Source organism: Bison bison, unplaced genomic scaffold (genome assembly GCF_000754665.1).
Source record: "Bison bison bison isolate TAMUID 2011002044 unplaced genomic scaffold, Bison_UMD1.0 scf7180017864458, whole genome shotgun sequence".
Lineage (NCBI taxonomy): Eukaryota > Metazoa > Chordata > Mammalia > Artiodactyla > Bovidae > Bison > Bison bison.
The window spans coordinates 3,975,929-3,983,199 of record NW_011495020.1 but is presented as its reverse complement, the minus strand read 5'-3'; positions in this window follow the sequence as shown (position 1 = coordinate 3,983,199).

Below are 7,271 nucleotides of genomic sequence, written 5' to 3'. Positions count from 1 at the left end.
ATAAGCAGGGTGACAATATACAGCCTTGATGTACTCCTTTTCCTATTTGGAACCAGTCTGTTGTTCCATGTTCAGTTCTAACTGTTGCTTCCTGACCTGAATACAGGTTTCTCAAGAGGCAGGTCAGGTGGTCTGGTATTCCCACCTCTTTCAGAATTTTCCACAGTTTATTGTGATCCACACAGTCAAAGTCTTTGGCATAGACAATAAAGCAGAAGTAGACGTTTTTCTGGAACTCTCTTGCTTTTTCGATGATCCAGCGGATGTTGGCATTTTGATCTCTGGTTCTTCTACCTTTCTAAAACCAGCCTGAACATCTGGGAGTTCATGGTTCATGTATTGCTGAAGGCTGGCTTGGAGAATTTTGAGCATTACTTTGCTAGCAAGTGAGATGAGTGCAATTGTGCAGTAGTTTGAGCATTCTTTGGCATTGCCTTTCTTTGGGATTGGAATGAAAACTGACCTTTTCCAGTCCTGTGGCCACTGCTGAGTTTTCCAAATTTGCTGGCATATTGAGTGCAGCACTTTAATAGCATCATCTTTTAGGGTTTGAAATAGCTCAACTGTAATTCCATCACCTCTACTAGCTTTATTCATAGTGATGCTTTCTAAGGCCCACTTGACTTCACATTCCAGGATGTCTGGCTCTAGATGAATGATCACACCATTGTGATTATCTGGATCATGAAGATCTTTTTTGTACAGTTTTGTGTATTCTTGCCACTTCTTCTTAATATCTTCTGCTTCTGTTAGGACCATACCATTTCTGTCCTTTATTGAGCCCATCTTTGCATGAAATGTTCCCTTGGTATCTCTAATTTTCTTGAGATCTCTAGTCTTTCCCATCCTATTGTTTTCCTGTATTTCTTTGCACTGATCATGGAGGAAGGCTTTCTTATCTCTCCTTGCTATTCTTTGGGACTCTGCATTCAAATGGGTATATCTTTCCTTTTCTCCTTTGCTTTTCACTTCTCTTCTTTTCACAGCTATTTGTAAGGCCTCTCAGACAGCCATTTTGCTTTTTTGGATTTCTTTTTCTTGGGGATGGTCTTGATCCCTGTCTCCTGTACAATGTCATGAACCTCCATCCATAGTTCATCAGGCACTCTGTCTATCAGATCTAGTCCTTTAAATCTATTTCTCACTTCCACTGTATAATCGTTAAGGTTTTGATTTAGGTCATACCTGAATGGTCTAGTGATTTTTCCTATTTTCTTCAATTTAAGTCTGAATTTGGCAATAAGGAGTTCATGATCTGAGCCACAGTCAGCTCCCGGTCTTGTTTTTGTTGACTATAGAGAGCTTCTCCAACGTTGGCTGCAAAGAACATAATCAGTCTGATTTTGGTGTTGACCATCTGGTGATGTCCATGTGTAGAGTCTTCTCTTGTGTTGTTGGAAGAGGGTGTTTGCTATGACCAGTGCATTCTCTTGGAAAAACTCTATTAGCCTTTGCCCTGCTTCTTTTTTTGTATTAATTCTAGAAAGTCTTGTAGGTCTTCATAGAACTGTTCAACTTCGGCTTCTTCAGCATTACTGGTCGGGGCACAGACTTGGAGTACCGTGATATTGAATGGTTTGCCTTGGAAATGAACAGAGATCATCCTGTAATTTTTGAGATTGCATCCAAGTTCTGCATTTCAGACCCTCTTGTTGACTATGATGGCTACTCCATTTCTTCTAAGGGATTCTTGCCCACAGTAGTAGATATAATGGTTATCTAAGTTAAATTCACCCATTCCAGTCCATTTTAGTTCACTGATTCCTAAAATGTCGACATTCACTCTTACCATCTCCTGTTTGATCACTTCCAATTTGCCTTGATTCATGGACCTAACATTCCAGGTTCCTATGCGATATTGCTCTTTACAGCTCTGGACCTTGCTTCTGTCACCAGTCACATCCACAACTGGGTGTTGTTTTTGTTTTGGCTCTGTCTCTTCATTCTTTCTGGAATTATTTCTCCACTGATCTCCAGTAGCATCCTGTAAAATCCTTTAGGTCAGGTAGATATTTCTTAATTTACGAAGATCTTGTGTAACTCAATGAAGCTATGGGCCATGCCCTGTAGGGCCACCCAAGACGGTTGTGTCATAGTGGAGAGTTCTGACAAAATGTGGTCCACTGAAGAAGGGAATGGCAAACCAGTCCAGTATTCTTGCCTTGAGAACCCATTAGACAGTATTAAAAGGCAAAAAGATATGACACTGAAAGATGAGCCCCCGGGTTGGAAGGTGTCCAAAAAGCTATTGGGAAAGAGCAGAGGGCAGTTACTAGTAGCTCCAGAAAGAATGAAGCAGCTGGGACAAAGTGGAAGCAAGGGTCAGTTGTAAATGAGGCTCAGTTCTGGTGGTGAAAGTAAAGTCTGATGCTATAAAGAACAATATGGCATAGGAACCTGGACTGTTAAGTCTATGAATCAAGATAAACTGGATGTGGTCAAACAAGAGATGGCAAGAGTGCATATCAACATTTTATGAATCAGTGAACTAAAATTTTAGTATTGACCATCCAGTGATGTCCATGTGTACAGTCTTCTCTTGTGTTGTTTGAAGAGGGTGTTTGCTATGAGCAGTGTGTTCTCTTGGCAAAACTGTGTTAGCCTTTGCCCTGCTTTGTTTTGTGCTCCAAGGCCAAATTAGCCTGTTACCCCAGGTATCTCTTGACTTCCTACTTTTGCATTCCAGTCCATGTAATGAACAGGATGTTTTTTTGGGTGTTAGTTCTAGAAGGTCTTGTAGGTCTTCACAGAACTGTTCAGCTTCTTCAGAGTTACTGGTCAGGGCATAGACTTGGATTACTGTTATATTGAATGGTTTGCCTTGGAAACGAACAGAGATCATTCTGTCGTTTTTGAGATTGCATCCAAGTACTGCATTTTGGACTCTTTTGTTAACTATGGTGGCTACTCCATTTCTTCTAAGGGATTCTTGCCCACAGTAGTAGATATAATGGTCATCTAAGTTAAATTCACCCATTCCAGTCCATTTAAGTCACTGATTCCTAAAATGTCGATGTTCACTCTTGCCATCTCCTCTTTGACCACTTCCAATTTGCCTTCATTCATGGATCTAACATTCCAGCTTCCTATACAATATTGCTCTTTACAGCTTCAAACCTTGCTTCTATCATCAGTCACATACACAACTGGGTGTTGTTTTTGCTTTGGCTCTGTCTCTTCATTCTTTCTGGAGTTATTTTCTCCACTCTTTTCCAGTAGCATAGTGGGCACCTATTGACATGGGGAGTTCATCTTTCAGTGTCATACTTTTTGCCTTTTCATACTGTTCATGGGGTTCTCAAGGAAAGAATACTGAAGTGGTTTGCCATTCCCTTCTCCAGTGGACCACATTTTGTCATATGGCCATTAATATCTACTACTGTGGTCAATAATCCCTTAGAAGAAATGGAGTAGCCCTTATAGTCAACAAAAGAGTCAAAAATGCAGTACTTGGGTGCAGTCTCAAAAATGACAGGATGATCTCTGTTCGTTTCTAGGCAAACCATTCAGTTTCACAGTAATCCAAGTCTATGCTCCAATCACTAATGCTGAAGAAGCTGAAGTCAAATGGTTCTATGAAGACCTACAAGGCCTTCTAGAACTAATACCAAAATAAGATGTCCTTTTCATCATAGGAGACTAGAATGCAAAAGTAGGAAGTCAAGAGATATCTAGAGTAACAGTCAGGTTTGGCCTTGGAGTACAAAATGAAGCAGGGCAAAGGCTAACAGAGTTTTGCTGAGAGAACATGCTGGTCATAGCAAACACCCTTTTCCAATGAAACAAGAGATAGCTACAGATGGTCGATACTGATATCAGATTGATTATATTGTTTATATTTTTTGCAGCTGAAGATAGAGAAGCTCTATACAGTCAGCAAAAACAAGACTGGAACCTGACTGTGGCTCAGATCATTAGCTCCTTATTGTGAAATTCAGGCTTAAATTGAAGAATGTAGGGAAAACCACTCGGCCATTCAGGTATGACCTATCAAATTCCTTATGATTCTGGAATGGAGGTGATGAATGATTCAAGGTATTAGATCTGGAAGACAGTGTGGCTGAAGAACAGCTGTGAGTGGAGGGGCATAATACTGTACAGGAGGCGGTCACAAAACCATCCCAAATAAAATGAAATGCATGAAGGCAAAGTGGTTGTCTTAGGACAACCATTGTTTATAAATAACTGAGGAAAGAAGAGAAACAAAAGACAAGGGAGAAAGGGAAAGATATACCCAATTGAATGCTGAATTCTAGAGAATAGCAAGGAGAGATAAGGCCTTCTTAAGTGATCAATGCAAAGAAATAGAGGAAAACAATAGAATGGGAAAGACTAGAGATTCCTCCAGGAAAATTGGAGACATCAAGGGAACATTTCATGCAAGGGTGGGCACAATAAATGACAGAAATGGTAAGGACCTAACAGAAGCAGAAGAGACTAAGAAGAGGTGGCAAGAATACACAGAAGAACTGTACAAAAAAGGTCTTAATGACCTGGATAACTATGAGAGTATGTTCACTCACCTAGAGCCAGACATCCTGGAGTGTAAAGTCAAGTGCCTTAGGAAGCATGATTATGAACAAAGCTAGTGGAGGTGATGGAATTCCAGTTGAGCTTTTTCAAATCCTAAGAGATGATGCTGTGAAACTGCTGCACTCAGTATGTTAGCAAAGTTGGAAAACTCAGCAGTGGCCACAGGACTGAAAAGGTTCAGTTTTCATTCCAATCCCAAAGGACAATGCCAATGACTGTTCAAATTACCATACAATGTGCTCATTTCACATGCTACAAGGTTATGCTCAAAATTCTTCAAGCTAGGCTTCAGCAGTATGTGAACCAAGAACTTCTAGATGTATAAGCTGGGTTTATAAACAGTGGAGGAACCAGAGATCAAATTGCCAACATTTGTTGGATTGTAGAGAAAGCAAGGGAATTCAAGAAAAACATCTACTTCTGCTTCATTGAGTACGCTGAAGCCTTTGACTGTGTGGATCACAACAAACTGGAAAATTCTTCAAGAGATTGGAATACCAGACCACCTTACCTGTGTCCTGAGAAACCTGTCTTCAGGTCAAGAAACAACAGTTAGAACTGAACATGGAACAACTGACTAGTTCCAAATTGGGAAAGGAGTATGTCAAGGCTATATATTATCATTCTTCTTTTTAAATTCCTATACAGAGTATATCATGTGATATGCTGGGCTGGATGAATCACGGGCTGGAATCAAGATTGCTGGGAGAAATATCAACCACCTCAGATATGCAGATGATAGCACTCTAATGGCAGAAGGTAGAGAGGAACTAAAAAGCCTCTTGATGAGGGTGAAGGAGAAGAGTGTAAAAGCTGGCTTGAAAGTCAATATTCAAAAAACTAAGATCGTGGCATCTGGTCCCATCACTTCATGCCAAATAGATGGGGGAAAAGTGAAACCAATGACAGATTTTTTTTTTTCTTGGACTAGCAAATGACTGCACAGTGACTACAGCCATGAAATTAAAAGATACTTGCTCCTTGAAGAAAAGCTATGGCAGGCCATGACAGTATTAAAAAACAGAGATATCGCTTTGTCGCCAATGTCCAGGTAGTCAAAGATATGGTTTTTCACTAGTCATATATGGATGTGAGAGTTGGACCATAAAGAAGGCCCAATGCCAAAGAATTTATCCTTTTAAATTATAGTGCTGAAGAAGACTCTTGAGAGTTCCTTGGACTGCAAGGCGATCAAACCAGTCAATCCTAAAGAAAATTAACCCTGAATATTCCTTAAAAGGACTGATACTGAAGCTGAAGCTCCAGTGTTTTGGCCACTTGATGCAAAGTTCTAACTCATTGAAAAAGACCCTGATGCTGGCAAAGATTGAAAGCAAAATGAGAAAAGGGCAACAGAGGAGATGGTTAGATAGCATCAAGGACTCAATGAACATGAAACTCAGTGAACTCAAACTCTGGGAGATAGTGAAGGACAAAGGAGCCTGGCATGCTGCAGTCCACAGGGTCACAAAGTGATGGACACAACTTATTGAGTGAACAACAACAAGGGTGGCAGCTATGGTGGTTTATGGCTCCAATTAGGACCACAGGTTCAACTGTGACCTTTGTTGATGGGAACCACCATCTTACTCTTTAATAATGAAGATAGCTAACTTTTACTGAACACTAACTACATGCCAGGCACTGTGCTTTACACAGTTTCTCACATAATCTCATTGTAATGAGTAATACCTAATAGTAGGTATTACCTTACCTAGTAAGGTAGCTACAATTTTCTCCGTTGTCCAGATACAGAAATGGAGGTGCAGAAGGGTTAAGTCATACAGCTATTAAGACATGGGGCTGGCCCTCAACCCAAGCCTGAATGATTAGGGAGCCTGGTCTTTAACTAGAACAGCGCCCCTCTCTCTGCAAAGCCCTTGTACAACTTATTGTGATATTCTAGTGATCCCTCTTCCCCTTTCTGCTCTCCACAAGCAACACCCTGCCTTGTGTATTCCTCATGTTCCAGATTTTCTCTAGGTTGTCTTGGGGTCATATAGAATAAGCTGGGAGAAGTGGGAGTATCCTGCAAGAAGTGCTTTATTGAGGAGAACAGTGCTGTAGAACTGTTTCTAGCCCAGGGTCACTACAGAATACTTTAAAGTACTAAAAATGGTAAAGCACTGAATAAATAATCTGAGTTTTGGAATCAGACAGATCTGCATTTCATTCATTCATTCATTCATTTGGGGATTGTTTTCTAAACCCCTACTATGTGCCAAGTGCTGTGTTAAATGCTAGATTTGAATTCTAGAGTCACTTCTAACTATGAACCTTGGGAAATTTATTCAACCTCTTTAATAATAGTAATAATAGTTATCTCTGGGCTGTTCTAAGATTAGAATCTGGCACATAGTAAGAGCTCAGTAAATAGTATTAATAAAAAAATGAAAAAGTACTGTTTTGGGGCCAATGCCCACTTATATTACTCTCCCTTTAGGCCTCTGCTTGCCAAGGTTTCAGCTAGCTAGTGTGCACCCCAAGGCCTGGGAAGTTAATGTGCCAAACTAAGCTATTAGCCTTTGCAAAGGCCTTTTAGCAAGATAATGACTTAGCCCAAAGGAATACCTAATTCTGGGCACAATGGCAGACTCAAATGGAGGTCATTTCAGCCAGGAACTTGTATATCAAACCATCAAATATCTGCCTGCATTTTTGCTTTAGTAACTGTCTTCTGACAGATAAGAAGTGTTCCTCCTGTATGATCAAATGAATCGGTAGTTGCTTACAAGTAT